The sequence below is a fragment of the Macaca mulatta genome, chromosome 12 (genome assembly GCF_049350105.2).
Source record: "Macaca mulatta isolate MMU2019108-1 chromosome 12, T2T-MMU8v2.0, whole genome shotgun sequence".
NCBI classification, from domain to species: Eukaryota; Metazoa; Chordata; class Mammalia; order Primates; family Cercopithecidae; genus Macaca; species Macaca mulatta.
In genome coordinates, this window is record NC_133417.1 from 99,148,121 (window position 1) to 99,165,105 (window position 16,985).

A 16,985-nucleotide genomic window follows, 5' to 3' on the forward strand; every position below is an offset into this window, starting at 1 on the left:
GTTTGATATAAGTATAGCTAACTCTGGCTTGTTTTTGGTTTTCATCTGCATGAAATATATTTTTTCATTTCTTTACTTTCAGTCTATGTGTTTTTAGAGGTGAGACGAGTTTCCTGTAGGCAACTTGTAGATGGGTCATTTTTTTCATTCATTCAACCAATCTACATCTTTTAAGTAGAAAGTTTATTCCATTTACAATCAATGATACTATTAATATTTTAGGACTTATTTCTGTCATTGTATTCATTGATTTCTGGTTGTTTGGTATATCTATAATTTGCTCATTTCTTTCCCCTTTGTTGTTTATCATTGTGGTTTGGTGATTTTTTTGTAGTGGTAACATTTGAGTATTTTCACTTTCATATTGTGTGTTTGCTCTACCAGTGTATCTAATACTTTTCTGTGTTTTCTTGTGGTAAATATTGTCAATTTACTTCCATGCATGAAATTCCCTTAAGAATTTCTTGTAGGTTTGGCCAAGTGGTGATGACTGCTCTTAGCTTTTGGTTGTCTGAGAAAGTCCTTATTTACTGGGCTGGAGTGCAATGGCACGATCTGTGGGGCTTCTTTTTAAGGGGGTATATGCTTTTCCCTTGCTGTTTTTAGAATTCTCATTTCTTTGACTTTTTACAGTTTGACTGTAATGTGACATGGAGAAAACCTTTTTGAATTGTGTTTATTTGGGGATCTCTGAGCTTACTGTATCTGGATGTCTAAATCTCTTAGAGATATGGAAAGTTTTCAGCTATTGTTTCATTCAATAGGTGTCTTAGTTAGTTTCTGTTGCTATAAAGGAATGCCTGAGGGTGGATAACTAATAAAAAAGGTTCATTTGGCTCACAGTACTTTAAGCTGTACAAGAAGCATGGCACTGGCATCTGCATATGGTGAGGGCCTCAGAATGCTTCCCTTCATGGTGGACAGAGATAGGGAGCTAGTGTGTGCAGAGATTACATGGCAACAGAGGAAGAAAGATAGAGGAGAGAAAAGTTCCAGCCTCTTTTTAACAATCAGAACTCACTCATTACCACAAGGACAGCACCAAGCCATTGGTTAGGGATGTAGCCCCAGACCCAAACGCCTCCCATTAAACACCACTTCTAATACTAGAATTCAAATTTCAATGTAAGATTTAAACAGTTCAAACAATTCATATTCCAACCATAGCAATAGGTTTTCTACCCCTTTGTTTATCTCTTTGCCTTCTATGCCACCAAAAATTTAAAAATTTGATCACTTTATGGTGTCCCATATGTCACAGACACTTTGTTTATTCCTTTTTATATTTTGTTTTTATTTTTGTCTGGGTTATTTCAAAAGACCTACCTCATGTTATAAAATCATGTGTTCTGCTTGATCTACTCTGTTGTTGAAATTTACAAATGTATTTTGTATTTAATTCAATGACATTTTCCATTTCAGAATTTCTGTTGGGTTCTTTTTTATATCTATTTCTTCGGTAAATGTCTTATTTATATCACGAATTTTTTTATTTATTTGCATCATTTTTTTCTGAGTTCTCTTATGTATCACTGAGCTTCTTTAATCTTATATTTAAGTACCTTTTATAATTTCATAAATTTGTTTTGCATTGAAATCCATTGCTAGAAAATTGTTTCTTTGGAGGTGACATATTGCTTTTTCAAGTTTTTGTGTTTTTATGTTGATATCTGAACATGTGGTGTAACAATCACTTCTTCCAATTTTTTAAATTTGCTTTCATAGGGAAGGACATTTTCCTTAAGATGGATCTATGGTGTTTGTTGGGTTGGGCAGAATGCTCAGGTAGGGGCACTAGTAGCTGCTTGATGTCCCTGCTACTGGGGAGAACAGGGTTGCTATCTATGGCAGTAGCTGTAAACAGGAAGCTGGAGAGTATGTGCTTTGGCCCCAGGAGGCAGTTGCAGGTTGGGTAACCTTTCTTCGGGGCACTTGTAAATTTATAGCACCCCAGCTACTGTGGCTAGTGGGACGGTTACCTCAGATATGGAAGGCAGCAGCCAGCAGCAGCATCTAGCTGCGGACAGGAAGGTCAGTGAGGCTCCAGAGATATGAACATGCAGGGGCTATTGGATCCCAGCATAGAATACAGTCTGGTAGGGGCTTGGTTTCAAAGTGGTGCCTTGATGTATCTCCTTATAACTCAAGGGGTATATGGAACCCAGCATGAGCTTTTGAACAGTGCTGTCATGGGGTCTCTAAGGAGTTAGTCTCAGGGACCATATGGGTCAAGGGTGCTCCTGCTGCTAGAATTGCAGGAGTCCACAGAGAGCACGTGGACCACAAGGGGTCACTTACTTATCATTTTCCCTCATTTGGCTCCCAGTTGATCCCTGTCTCATTTCCCTCTCCTTTCTTACTTTATGTATTTCACTTCTCTATCGAATTCCAACATTCTCTCTTAGGTGATCCAGTCTAAGTGTGGTTACATAGTTTGGCTCTTCTTTGTGGAGGAGGTGAGTACCAAATGCTTCTATTTAGCTAATTTGAAGTCCTTCAGTCTCTACTCTCCATTTAGACTGCATGATGTCCCCTAATACGGCAACTTACAGCTTTTATTTGGAGTTTAGGGTATTTGCATTTAATATAGTTATTAATATACAAAGTTTGTCTACCATATTATATTGGTATTTCTTTGCTATTGGTTCCATTTTTAAAAATTTTATTATTTTCTGCAATTCTTTTGCTTTCTCAGCTTCAAGCACTACATATTTGGTTATTTCCCAGAAGCATGTTTCTTCCCATTTCAAACTATCCTCACCTGTTGATGCGTCTGCCTTGAAACTTCCCTTTTGGCACATCTATTTGGCAATCTTAACTACTATTCAGATTTCAGATTAAATATAATTTCTACTTATATACCTTATTTGACTCCCCAGACTCAGCTACACTTCTAAAAGCACCTTGTTTGTCTTCTTTTTAATTTCTCTCACAGTTTGAATTAATTACAAAAAATAGATAAACCTGAGAAAAGCAAGTCATGAAAGAAATGTTAATGGTAGTGTTGCTACTGCTGTTTGCAGCTGTATCCCTAAAATTTGGCAGAAGTCCTTGAATTTAGTAAGTGTACAAAAGTACTCATTGATTGAATACATAAACTTAATACTTGCTTCTCACAAAACAGATATAAAATCGAAAGTACAGGAATAAAGGTTGGGTCTTAATACTAGGATTTTAAAAATTGAAGCTGATTAAAATGAACTTTAATAAACTAAACTGAACTGTCTTTTGAATCAGTGGTTTCCTAATGAATGAATGTTTCTTCCATCCACAGAGCATGGTTTTGATTTTAAATTATGTATATCACTGTATTTAAACAAAAATTAGTATGTAAAGCTTCTTTTCCTTTGTTGCCCTGAAAATGGTGATTTATCAATAAGTATACCATACATAGCAAACCCAGTGAATATTAAATAACAAAAGTAATATTTAAATAGAGCATTATATCTATATATGGATATTAGGATTATAAGTAATGGTTTAACATAAAAGAAGGTAAATAATATCTTACAAATGTGAATTTCTTCAAATTTATCAACATTTTATTTCTAAAAATGATCCGTGAGAGAGATTAGGTATATCTAATTTGACATCTAAGAGAAGAAATGAGCTTGTACACAAATGCCCCAGTTTAAACTCCAGATTTATATAAAAATATGATGAGCATATAGACGTTTGCTTAACTAGAATGCATGTGTGTACCTTTTGTGTATTTTCCAGAATTTTTTTGTAGATGCAGCTTAAAATAAATTCCCAAAGACATACTTACAAAATTCAAATATGTCCTCAGTTATTTCTTAAGTTGATTATAGGTTAAATGTGAAAAAAATTTCAAGACGACAATATTTTTATGCTAACCTTTACAAATACATAATATGTTCCTTGGAATGTCCTTATGTCTCTATAGTGCTAACTCAATCCTAACCATCTTTCTGGTTTTAATTAATATTTACATCATTTTAAGCCTTCCTCCTCCAACTTAATTCATTTTTATTTTCTCTATTCCTTAAAGCTACTGCTAAGTATGGCACTCCAATTAAAAAAAAAAAAAAAACGTTTTCTTCAAATATAATTAACATACCATAAAATCTACCCATTTAACCTTTACAATTTAATAGTTTCTAGTCTATTCAGAGCTACGAAGTATCAACATCATCTAACTTTAGATTACTTTAGTCATCCCCAAAGGAATTCCTGTATACATTTAACAGTTACTCATCTTTTGTGCATAGATATCCACTCGTTTCATCACTATTTCTTGAAAAGGCTCTTCCTTTACCATTGAATTATGTTGATACTCATCTAAAATCCATTTACCATAAATGTAAGGGTTTATTTCTAGATTTGCAATTCTATTCCATGGGTCAATGCATTTATGCTCATGTCAATAGCACACGAGTGCTACTTTAGCTTACTACTTAGCTGACTACTGTTGCATTGTAAATTCCAAAATTGGACAGTGTGTCATCCATCTTTGTTCTTTTTAAGATTGTTTTGGCTAATCTGTAGTTTCCAATTCCATGTAAACTTTAAAATCATCTTGTTAATTCTTTTATAGTAATTCTGTTAAATCTGTAGATTATTTGGGGGATTATACCTTCCTTAACAACATTAAATATTCTTATCTGTGGACATGGAATATTCAATTTATACAAGTCTTCTTTAATTGTTTTTAACAGTGTTTTATAGGTTGAAGTGTACAGATTTAAACTTTTTGCTGTGATATTAGTTTACAATTTTCTTTGCAATTTGGATTGTTCTCATTTTCTTTGCTTACCTAGTTGCCCTGACTAAAACTTCCAGAACAATATTGAGCACAAATGACAAGACAAGTATCCCTGTCTTGTTTCCGATTTTAGGGGGAAAAAACCCAGTTTCACCATTAAGTTAGCTGTGGATTTTTAATAGATGTTTGTAATTAGGAGCAAGAAGTCCTTTATTTTATTTTATTCTATTTTATTTTATTTTATTTTATTTTCTGTTCTTAATTCTTTAAGTGATTTTTTTTTTTATCACAAAAGGACGTTATATTTTGTCAAATAGGTCTATTGATGGGACCATGTGTGTTTTGCCCTCTATTATATTAATATAGTATATTACAATAGTTGATATTATAATGTTAAACCAACCTTGCATTCCTGGAATAAACCTCACCTGGTCACGGTAAATAATTCTTTTCATAAATAAGCTGGATTCATTTCCAATACTGTGTTGAGGATTTCTAGTTTATATTTAAAGAAGATATTGGGTCTGTAATTTTCTTCTCTTGGGCTATCTTCGTCTAATCTTCGTATCAGAGTAACACTGGCATCATACAAGTTAGAGAGTATTTTTACTCTTCTTATTTCTGACAAGTTGTAAAAAATTACTATTAATTGTTTAAATACTTGTTAGAATGCACCATTAAAATCAGTTAGGACTGGGCTTTTTCTTTATATAGATTACTTAAATTATTATTATTATCTTTTTTATATTTCATAAGACTATTAAAAATTTTCTATAGCTTCCAGAGTTAGTTTTGGAAATTGTGGTTTTCAAAAAGTGTATTTAACTCATGAAGTTATCTAATTTTCTAGCATTTTTGTACTATTTTCTTATAATACTTTTTTTACTTCTGCAAAGTAATTTCCTCTTGCATTTCTTAATATAGCATGTTACTGTCCTGTCTCTCTCTCTTTTTTTATTGTTCAATCCAGCTGGAAATTTATTAATTCCATGGCTCTTTTCACAAAAACTATTTTTGTGGAATTTTTAAATTTTAAAAATTAAAAAAATATATTTTTATTTTCGTAATTTCAGCTCTAATCTTTACATTTGTCGTGTCTGCATGCTCTAGGTTTAATTTACTCTGTTTTCTAGTGTCCTATGGTGAATCATGAGGATATTAATTTGAGATTTCTTCTTTCTTTTAAATATAGGCAATTACAGTTGTAAATTTCTCTCCAGGCAGTTGATCTAGCTGCATTCTGCATGTATTGTTATAGTATTTGTTTGTTTTTATATATTTGTAAATATTTTTAAATTTCGCTTGTGTGAGTTCTTCATTAATTCATCATTTTAAGAGGATTATTTTCCCAACTTGACTTATGTTTTAGATTTCTAATTTTGTTCCATTGTGGTCAGATATTATAATTGTATTATCTCAATCCTCTTAAATTTATAGAGGCTTGCCTTATGGACTAGTGATTGGTTTATCATGGAGAATATTCCATGTGTGCTTGAGAAGAATATATATTCTACTGCTAATTGGTGGAGAGTTCCTTGCAAATTTGTTAGGTCTAACTGATTTCTAGCATTGTACAAATTTTCTGTATACTGTCTGAACTACTGCTTTATTGTTCTAATATAGTGTGGAAAGTAGAGATCTGAAGTCTACAACTGTAACTGTCAAATTGTCTCTCCCTTTGAGTCTTTCAATTTCTTCTTCATGTACCTTCCGGCTCTATTCTTAGGTGTCTATATGTTTATAATTATTTTATCTTTCTGATAGTTGTACTTACGTCATTATAAAATGTTTCTCTTTAGTTATAATAATGTTTGGTTAGAAAGTCTAAATTGTATATTTGTGTAGCAGTCCCTGCTCTTTTTTCATTTCCGTTTGCATAATATATCTTTTAACATTTTACTATGAATCTGTTTGTAATGTTCTGTTTCTTTATTCACTCTACTCTGGCTTTGAATTAATTACTGAGTTTATTCATATTTAATGCTATTGATATGGCTGAGTTTACGTCATTTTAGTTTTGATTTCTGTATGTCTCATGTCTTTTTTGTTGCTCTCTTCATCTTTTACGGTATTCTTTTGCATTAAGGAGACTTTTTATAGTGTAAAATTTTACTACTTTCAGTGATTGCTTTCACTATTTTGTTTATGTATTTTTCATTGGTGGCTCTATGGCTTACAAAATACATCTCAAATTATCAGAATTTATGTCAGATTTATAGAAAGTTATTACAGGGAGTTATAGAAAATTTAATCCTATACAGCTTTATTCTCTCTTCCCCCTTTTTGTGTCATCAATGCTTTCTTTCTCTCTCTAGCTCTCTCTTTCTATACATATATACATATAACATATATAACATACATGTTGTGTGTATATACAAATTATATATACATAATTTATGCTCTATTTATATATAAAATATATACATATGTGTTTTATTTATATATAAATGATATAACATATATGTATATAAATTGTTCATATTTTTAGGTATTATATATACATATTTTACATTTATCTATAAATTATATATACATCTATACATAATTTCATATCTACATATATGAAATTAAGCTTATCTGTTATATATGTTTTACATATATCAATGTGTGGGTATATATGTACACACACATTTTATATATATGCACACATAAATATATATACACACCAAAACATATATATATGTGTGTGTATATATATACAGGAAGTTTATATGTATTGCTATCATGGAGCCTCAAGCTTCTTCTTAATTATTTACCATCATAATCACCATTGTTTCAATAGCAGTCTTTGGGTTTACTTTCCCCGTGCTCTGTTCCAAATAAAAAGTAAAAGTTATGGGGTTCTCTGTTCTTAAGTCTTACAGCTCTCCCTGGATATAACCTGTCTGCCATTGCTCTCAATATGAAAAGGGGTATAACAGCCCATTTATCTGGGAATGGGAAACTGCTTTACAATCAGATTGCTGGAAGAGTGATGGTCTTCTCAAATTGTCTCTCCTGACGTGAAGCGTCCCTCTGACTATGCAGCTAGCTAGGGTGAGAGTGACCATTGCCCAACATTGTCCTGCCTTTTCTGTTGTGGAATTTCCACCATAGTAACAGAGATTGGGTGGAAGAAGGAAGCCCCTGACCCCTGGGCTTCAGTTGCCTCGACTAGTGCTTCAACAGCATGAAGGTTATAAAATATGCTGTTGTTCTGACCTTCCCATTAAAAACAAACAAACAAACGAAAACAAAAACAAAACAGAGCCCTATACTAGGAGATGGGAGGAGAGGAAGCCTCATCGTTTTGGCACACCATCCTAGAGAAGAGCCTTTATTTCACTAAGCTGGGACTAGTGAAGTGACAGAATGTGACTTGAATTTACAGATTCTCACTGTTCTTAACAAGCTTTAGTAGATTTTTCTAAATAAATATTTCTTTCTTTCATGAATACTCTTAGGAAAATTTCCAGAGACTTGAGAGGGGTGTGTGTGTGTGTGTGTGTGTGTGACAGAGAGAGAGAGAGAGAGAGAGAGATATTTCTATTTTCATCAGTTGTGGTTGCTTTTCCAGGGAGAAGATCCAGGGGCATCTTGCATCACTATTAGGGAAGTGTCTCCCTTCTTGTGTAGTACTCCTATTTAATCACATTATCATGTATTACTTTTCATAATTATGCAGATCTTTCCATTTATTTATGCCTTTTTAAATAAATCAGTCAATTTTTTGGATCTGCCAAGTTACATTGGATATATGGTTTGGATCACCCTTTGATCTTGAATGGAAAGTTAGTTTTGTTGGACATTTGTGTTTGGATCAATAAAATGATAATTATATTATTTCTTGGACAGATTCTCCACTGAGATTAAATTGTATCAATCTCGCTGCTAAAATCTACTGATTTTCTGGTGAAACTTATACTCCTTACTTTAGAATGCATTCATAAATAATCTCTGTTAGCCTCTAGCTTGTTGTTGTGAACATATTTTCATTTTTCCCATGCATAGCTCAGAGCTCTTAGACATGCCATTTCATTCAGTGGCATGCATTTTCTGCATTTATCTCTAATTCTAAACTTCAGTGTAACTATTAACTTCCTAGAAGCCCAGCTAAAACCCCCCGTCTGTTGCCATCTGATTAGTGTTCCCACTTTTGAGATTTTATATTATGCATATTAGGAGATAGCTCCATCACTTATCATAGCGGATTACAATCTTTGAGTTATTTTCTATCTTATTACTATAATATGCTCAAGAACTTTTGCATCTTCCGAGTTTTTAGTTGTTTTTTTTTTTGACTTCAGTATCTGAGCATCAGAGGTACAAAAGAAAAGCTCATTTTTCCTACAGAGCCCTTCTACAAGCAGAGCCCCTGATGACACTCAGTACTTACTTAGTGTAGTACTTTTAATTTAGTATGAGGGACTAGAAGCATTGAAAAGTTATGGAACCATTATTTTTGCTTTGATTTATAATTATTAAGTTATTTAAAATAAAAATGTAAAGTTGTACAATTTTTAATAAAAGTATAACTAAGACCCTTTGTAAATGAGTTATTATTATTATTAAATCATTATAGCCTGCTATATTTTGCAGATATCTTCTAATTTTAAGTTTCAAAAATTGTTCATTTTTAATTAACATTAAAATTTGTACATATTAAGTGTCCACTAAGATTTAAAGTGTGCTCCTGGCTGTGCATTTCTGATTGCTTTTGTTTCATATTTTATACTTACACATAAACATATGTATAGTTTTACAAGCTAATCCCAATCTTATTTGATCTCCTCACTGGATCTGAAAGGTTATTTTTAATGATTATTTACCAATTTTATAGATAAGGATATTGAAATTGTTAGAGATTAAATGCCTTTTTCCAAGTTCATGATACAGTCTGACGTCTGCTGCTGAACACTTATATTTACATGCATTGACACTCAATCTTTCTTCTGAAATTGAGAGTGTTTCCTTTCTTCAAGCTTTGTCTTTTACATCTCAAAACAGGATAGCAGGGAGAAATGACAAATTACAGAAGTGGTTACCTGATAATAAATCTTACTACCTTTAGGTGAAACACTTAAAGGACTTTTTAGCATGGTGACCGTGTATTTGGCTTAGGTTTGTGTTTTCCACATTTAATGTCATCTTTACATCTTTCAAAAGCCAGCAAGGGTTTGCTATTCAGAAAGAGAGAGCATCTCACCTTCACAGCAAGAGACATCCTTTTAGATAATCCTTAGAACAAGCTAATGCTGAAAAACCTGATGGCATGAAGGAAGAGACCCATGTTGGAAAGGGAATATGGGTTGTTTACTAAGGGAAGAAATGCCAGTATCAGGCGCAACACTCATCTAACAGTGGGAATACTTGTTACATTAACAAGATTTACTGACAGACTCCATCTGTGTCTTCTCACCAAACAAGGTCACTCAGTCAGATACTATGGAGCCTAATGAGGAAAATGCCAGATCTCTGGAGTGATAATAGAGGTTCACTCTGACTTACGCCTCAGGCACTGGCAATATTTTTAGGTCTGGAAAATAAAGTAAGGCACAGAAAAAGGTCATAATTTTTATCGAGCCAATCCACCTTGAAAAATAACTGTGCAAGTGAGCATATTTAATATTTTTTTTTTACTTTCTTGAAATTCAAGGTTACTTTTCTCTTTTTCAAAGTAGTCCTGAAGGGTTTTAATAGTTACCTGAACATTACATTTATATATGGTATTAGGTTAAAGGGTCTGTGCCACAGCTCCTTTATTTTATATCTAAGAAAGGAAATACCTACAAAATGCTAAAGGGGCTTGTTGTTTTTGGGCATGTAATGTATTATTAGCTCTTTCTTTGAGAAAAAGGCCTCACAGAATTTTTCTGTAGCATTAGATATCACGATATTTCTTAAACTTGGGAATTAGATGTTTGGTTTCATGTCTTAGCAGCTGTAATCACAAAGCTCTTAAGTAGCTTTTTTACTTGAGCAAATAGCTTATCATCTCTGAACCTGTGTCCTTAATGGACAAATAATGGATTTAGAATAAATAATAATTGAGATCCCTTAAAATGTAAACACGCTCCAGGCTCGTTACTTATACATCAAACATATGTACCTTTTTTTCTTGTCAGCAGACCTCTTCAGATACCCACTATATATAGCCCTAGTTTGATTCATGTAAACCACATGATATTAGAACATACCTAATTTCCTGGTCTGTTTTTATTATCCCTGCACTTCGTTCAAATGTTATCCACTAATTTGGTATTTCTTATAGATTTATGAAGTCTTAAAGTGTTTTGCTACAGCTTTCTTTATACATTCAAATTTTATTATAGAAATAAAAATAAATTAAAATATTTCCTAGTCTGTCAACTACTTCTACTCCTTTTTTTATTTCTCAGAAAGGATTCTCTGTTTAAAAACAAAACAAACAAACATATAAACAAAAAAAATCCACTAAGACATGAATGACACAATCTGTACTTTATTTGCTGTACTGAAGTCAAAGATTGCTAAGAGTAACTGACCTTAAACATAATGGGAAGGGAAGCTTTCACAAGGATAAGACCCTGGATATAATCAACATTCACCAAAAACAAACCATGAACTGTAAATTTGCTGACTTATTGTAGTGCAATTGAATAAAAGCCTCCCTGGAAAATTTAAAATATTTTTTTCAACTAATTTTACTAAAAAGCAATTAGGTATTGGTTGCCTTGTTAAGAGAATCAGGAAAGACAATTAGTCTAAGTTAAGGCATTTGAATTTGAGGTACCGTTGATCTAGAACACACCATACAGAGTCCAGAGCTGGTAAAGGTCCATCAGTTAGAAGTGACATAGAAAAGAACAAGACAGAGTAAAAGCTCTATGCCATCAGGACTAGAGATTAGTTTGTTAATTGAGAAATCAAATTATGGCAAGGATTAATAATAAAGAAAATGCCTTAAATATTTCAATTTGTAGCTTTTAAATGCATAAATTTAACTGAAACTCTTTAAAATAAGACCTAGCATTTTTTTTTGAGTATAAGCCTGCTGACTGGCATTCTGTTTTTTTAATAAACCACATAAAAAATATCTCCTTGCCTCAGTACTACTGAAAAACGATATGTACCACAGTAACAAATCTCAAAAGGACACTATTTCTAGAGTGTCTCTGCTTACTAAACCAGCGTAAGAACGTTCACACCTTGAGTTACAAATTTTTACAATAATTCCTTCATTCCTTTACCATCTTGATGCCTTTTTAAAAATGTAGCATAATAAATATAGTTTTGATATAATTAATTTATAAATTTTTAAATTTACATAAATCTCTCAGCAACTCCAATTTTATTATATAAAAATTAAACACTATATTTCTTATGTCCATGTAAAAATATTATTTCATAATGCATCTCAAAATTCAGTATTTTTTATTAACACACAATAACATATATTAATACCTGATACATATTTATGGGGTACAGATGATTTTTGATACATGATACAGTGCAAAATGATCACAACAGGCTATTTATTATATTCATCCAATCATTTGTCATTTCTTCATGATGGAAACATTCTAAATATTCTTTTCCAGGTATTTTGAAATATACCATTAATTACTGTTAACTATAGTCATCCTGTAGTACTATCAAAAACTAGAACTCATTCCTTCCATCTAATTGTATGTTTGTGCTCATTAACCAACCTCTTTTCAGCCCTAGGCTTAGCCTTCCCAGCATCTGGCATCTAGCACTCTACTTTCTACTTTCGTGAAATCAACTTTTGTAGCGCCCACAGATGAGTGAGAGCTTGTGATATTTGTCTTTCTGTGCCTGGCTTATTTTCTTTAACTAAATGACCTCCAGTCCCATCCATGTACCTGCCAATGACAGGATTTTATTTATTTTTTCTTATGGTATATAGAATTCCATTGTGTATATATACCATATTTACTTTATTCATTCTGTTGTTGATGGACAGTTAGATTGATTCCATATCTTCGTTACTGTGAATAGTGCTGCAATAAACAAGTGGGGTACAGCTATCTATTTGATATGCTGATTTTTTTTCCTTTGAATAAATACTGTAAAATTAGATTGCTGGATCCTATTGTAGGTTTTTTTTTTTTTTTTTTTTTTTTTTTAGTTTCATGAAAAATTGTCACACTGCTTTCCATAATAGCTAAACTAATTTACATTCCCATTAACAATGTGTAATAGTTCCCTTTTCTCCTAGTCCTTTCCAGCATTTATTTTTTATTTCTTTGATAATAGCCATTCTGAGGTTAGATGATATCACATTGCCGGTTGAACTTGCATTTCCACGATGATTAGTAATGCTGAGCATTTTTTGATATACCTGTTAGACATTTGTTTGTCTTGTATGTCTTATTTTGAGAAAAGTCTACTCGGATTCTTTCCCCACTTTTTAATGGGTTTATTCATTCTTTTGCTGTTGAGTTGTTTGAGTTTTATTTTTTTTTTCCTGAATTCTCAGTATTAGTCCCCTGTCAGATTAATAGCTTTTTCTCTCAATCTAAAGATTGTTTCTTCACTCTGTTTATTATTTTCTTTGCTGTCCAGAGCTTTTTAGTTTAATGTAGCCCACTTATCTATTTTTGTAGAGGCATTTTACCCGTGCTTTTGAAGTCCCAGTCATAAAATCTTTGACTAGACAACTGTCCTAAAGCATTTCCCCTGTTTTTGCTTAGAAGTTTTATAATTTTAGGTCTTATGATTTAAACACTTAGTGTTACTGTGATATATCACACTTATTAATTTGCACATGTTGGAAATATGTTCATCGTCTACTTCTTTCTGCCTGTGGAGGCCACCGAGGAAGCATTGTTAAAGTCTCTCTGCCCCTTGCCATCATGTCTAAATCAGAGTCTCCTAAAGAGCCTGAACATCTGAGGAAGCTCTTCATTGGATGGTTGAGCTTTGAAACAACTGATGAGAGCCTGAAGAGCCATTTTGAGCAATGGGGAATGCTCACGGACTGTGTGGTAATAAGAGATCCAAAAACCAAGCACTCCAGGGGCTTTGGGTTTGTCACATACGCCACTGCGGAAGAGGTGGGTGCAGCCATGAATGCAAGGCCATACAAGGTGGATGGAAGAGTTGTGGAACCAAAGAGACCTTTCTCAAGAGAAGATTCTCAAAGATGAGGTGCCCACTTAACTGTGTAAAAGATATTTGTTGTTGGCATTAAAGAAGACACTGAAGAACATCACTGAAGATAATATTTTTGAACTGTATAGAAAAATTAAAGGGATTGAAATCATTACTGACCAAGGCAGTGGCAAGAAAAGGGGCTTTGCCCTTATAAACTTTGATGACCATAACATGCTGGGAATGGCCACAACTATGAAGTTAGGAAAGCCCTGTCAAAGCAAGAGATAGTTAGTGCTTCATTCAGCCAAAGAGGTCGAAGAAGTTCTGGAGACTTTGATGGTGGTCATGGAGTTGGTTTCAGTGGGACTGACAACTTTGGTTATGGAGGAAACTTCAGTGGTCTTGGTGGCTTTGGTGGCAGCTGTGGTGGTGGTGGATATGGTGGCAGTGGCGATGCCTCTAATGGATTTGGTAATGATGGAAGCAATTTTGGAAGTGGTGGAGGTACAATAATTTTGGCAATTACAACAATAGTTCAAATTTTGGACCCATGAAGGGAGGAAATTTGGAGGCAGAACTTCTGGCCTCTATGGTGGTGGAGGCCAATCCTTGGACAAACCATGAAACCAAAGTGACTATGGCGGTTCCAGTAGCAGTAGTAGCTATGGCAGTGGCAGAAGATTATAACTACTGCCAGGAAACAAAGCTTAGCTGGAGTGAAGAGTCAGATAAGTGACAGGGAAGCTACAGGCTACAACAGATTTGTGAACTCAGCTAAACACAGTGGTAGCAGGGACTAGCTGCTACCAACGGGGAAAAAAAATGTTTTAGACAAGTACTCATGTGTATGGGCAAAAAACTCGAGGACTCTTTTTGCAATGAATTGTTTAACAGGCTATTTTAGTTTCTGTTCTGTGGAAAGTATAAAGCATTCCAACAAAAGATTTTAACGTAGTTTTTTTTTTTTACACCCATGCTGTTGATTGCTAAGTGTAATAGTCTGATCATGATGCTGAATAAATGTGTCTTTTTTTAAATGTGCTGTGTAAAGTTAGTCTACTCTGAAGCCATCTTGGTAAATTTCCCCAACAGTGTGAAGTTAGAATTCCTTCAGAGTAATGCCAAGTTCTATTTGGAATTTATATACAGTCTGCTTGGGTGGAGAAGCCATTGTCTTCAGAAACCTTAGTGTAGTTGAATGATAGTTACTGTTATGACCTGAAGGTCACCATTAAAAGGGATCACCCAAGTCACCCAAGCAAAATCATGGAATTATTGGTTATAAAAATAATTGTGGCCACATCTTATGCAATATATCTAAATTGAATGATCGTACCAGATAAAATTATAGATGAGAATGAAGCTTTCGTATCATCCATTATCATGTGTAATCAATAAATGATTTAATTCTCTTGAAAATAAAATACAATAATTTGCATGTTTTGAACGATGTTTGCATCCCTGGGATAAATTTGACTTGATCATGGTGTGTTATCTTCTTGATATGTTGTTGGATTTGACTTGCCACTATAATGTTGAGGATTGTTTCATTTACATTCATCAGGTTTATTTGCCTGTAGCTTTCTTTTTTGTTGTGAACCTATCTAGTTTTGGTATCAGGGTAGTGCTGGTTCATAGAATGATTTAGTCAGAATTCCCTCCTCTTCTAATTTTTGGAATAATTTGAGAATTGTCGTTAGCTTTTCTTTAGAAGTCTGGTAGAATTCTATGTAGCAGTAAAGCCGTCGGGTCCTGGGCATTTCTTTTTTTGGAAGACTTTCATTGCTGATTCAATCTCATAGTCATTATTGGCCTGTTCAAGTTTTCTGTTCCATCCTAGTTCAATTTTGGTAGGGTGTATGTGTTCAGGAATTTATCCATTTCCTCCAGGTTTCCAATTTGTTGTCATATGATTGTTCATAGTAAATTCTAATGATCCTTCATATTTCTGTGATATCAGATGTAATGTCTCATTTTTATCTCTGATTTTATTTTTTCAGGTCTTCTCTCTTTTTTTCTTGACTAGTGTAGCAAGCAGTTTATCAATTATGTTTATCTTTTGGAAAAAATAATTTTTCATTTCATTGGTTATTTATAATTTTTTAGTCTCAATTTTGTCTAGTTGTTTTTGAATCTTTATTATTTCTGCTCTACTAATTTGGGGTTTGATTTGTTGTTACTTTTCTAGTTCTTTGAGGTGCATCATTAGAATTGTTATTTAAATTCCTCTCATTTTTGTAAATATTTATTGCTGTGAAGTTTCCTCTTATCCCTGCTTTTGCTGCGTCACATGGGTTTTTGTTTGTTGTATTTCCATTTTTACTTGTTTCAAGTTTCCTTTTACATTTTTTCTTATTATCTTTGTTGATGCAAAGGTAATTTAAAAGTATGTTCTTTAATTTCCATGTATTTGTTAAATTTTCAAAGTTCCCTTTATTAGTGATTTGTAGTTTTATTCCTTTATGTTTTAAGAAGATATTTGATGTGATTTAAATTTTAAAGATTATTTAAACTTGTTTTGTGGCCTAATATATGGTCTATCCCAGAGAATGTTTACATGTGCTGATGAGAAGACTATGCATTCTGCTACTGTTTGATAAAAGGTTTAGTAAATAAATGTCTGTTAGGTCCATTTAACCTACAGTGCAAATTTAGTCTCACATTTCTTTGCTAATTTTCTCCCTAAATAATCTGTCCAATGCTGAAAGTGTGGTGTAAAAAGTCCCAACTATTAATGTATTGGTGTCTATCTCTCCCTTTAATTCTAATAATTTTGCTATACACACACACACACACACACATACATATACATACACATATATGTGTGCATATATATGTGTATATATATGTGTGTGTATATATGTATAGATATACACACATATATACATATATATACACACATACACACATCTTCCAGTGTTGGCTCTGTGTGTGTGTGTGTGTGTGTGTGTGTATTTACAATTGTTATAATGTCTTGGTGATTTTGTCCATTTGTTATTATATAATGACCCTTAAGTCACTTTTTATGTTTTTGACAAAAGTGTATTTTGTCTCATATAGGTATAACCATTCTGCATGCTTCTGTTTTCTGTTCGTGTGGAATATTTTATTTTCATCCCTTTCATTTCAATCTATTTCTGTCTTTACATGGAAAGTAAATTTCTTGTCAGCAACATACAGT

General features: G+C 33.0%; 1 pseudogene; it reads left to right on the forward strand.

Moving 5' to 3' along the window:
- The first annotated feature begins 13,563 nt into the window (after positions 1 to 13,563).
- LOC696296 (heterogeneous nuclear ribonucleoprotein A1-like) lies at positions 13,564 to 14,491 on the forward strand (annotated as a pseudogene).
- Positions 14,492 to 16,985: the final 2,494 nt, after the last annotated feature.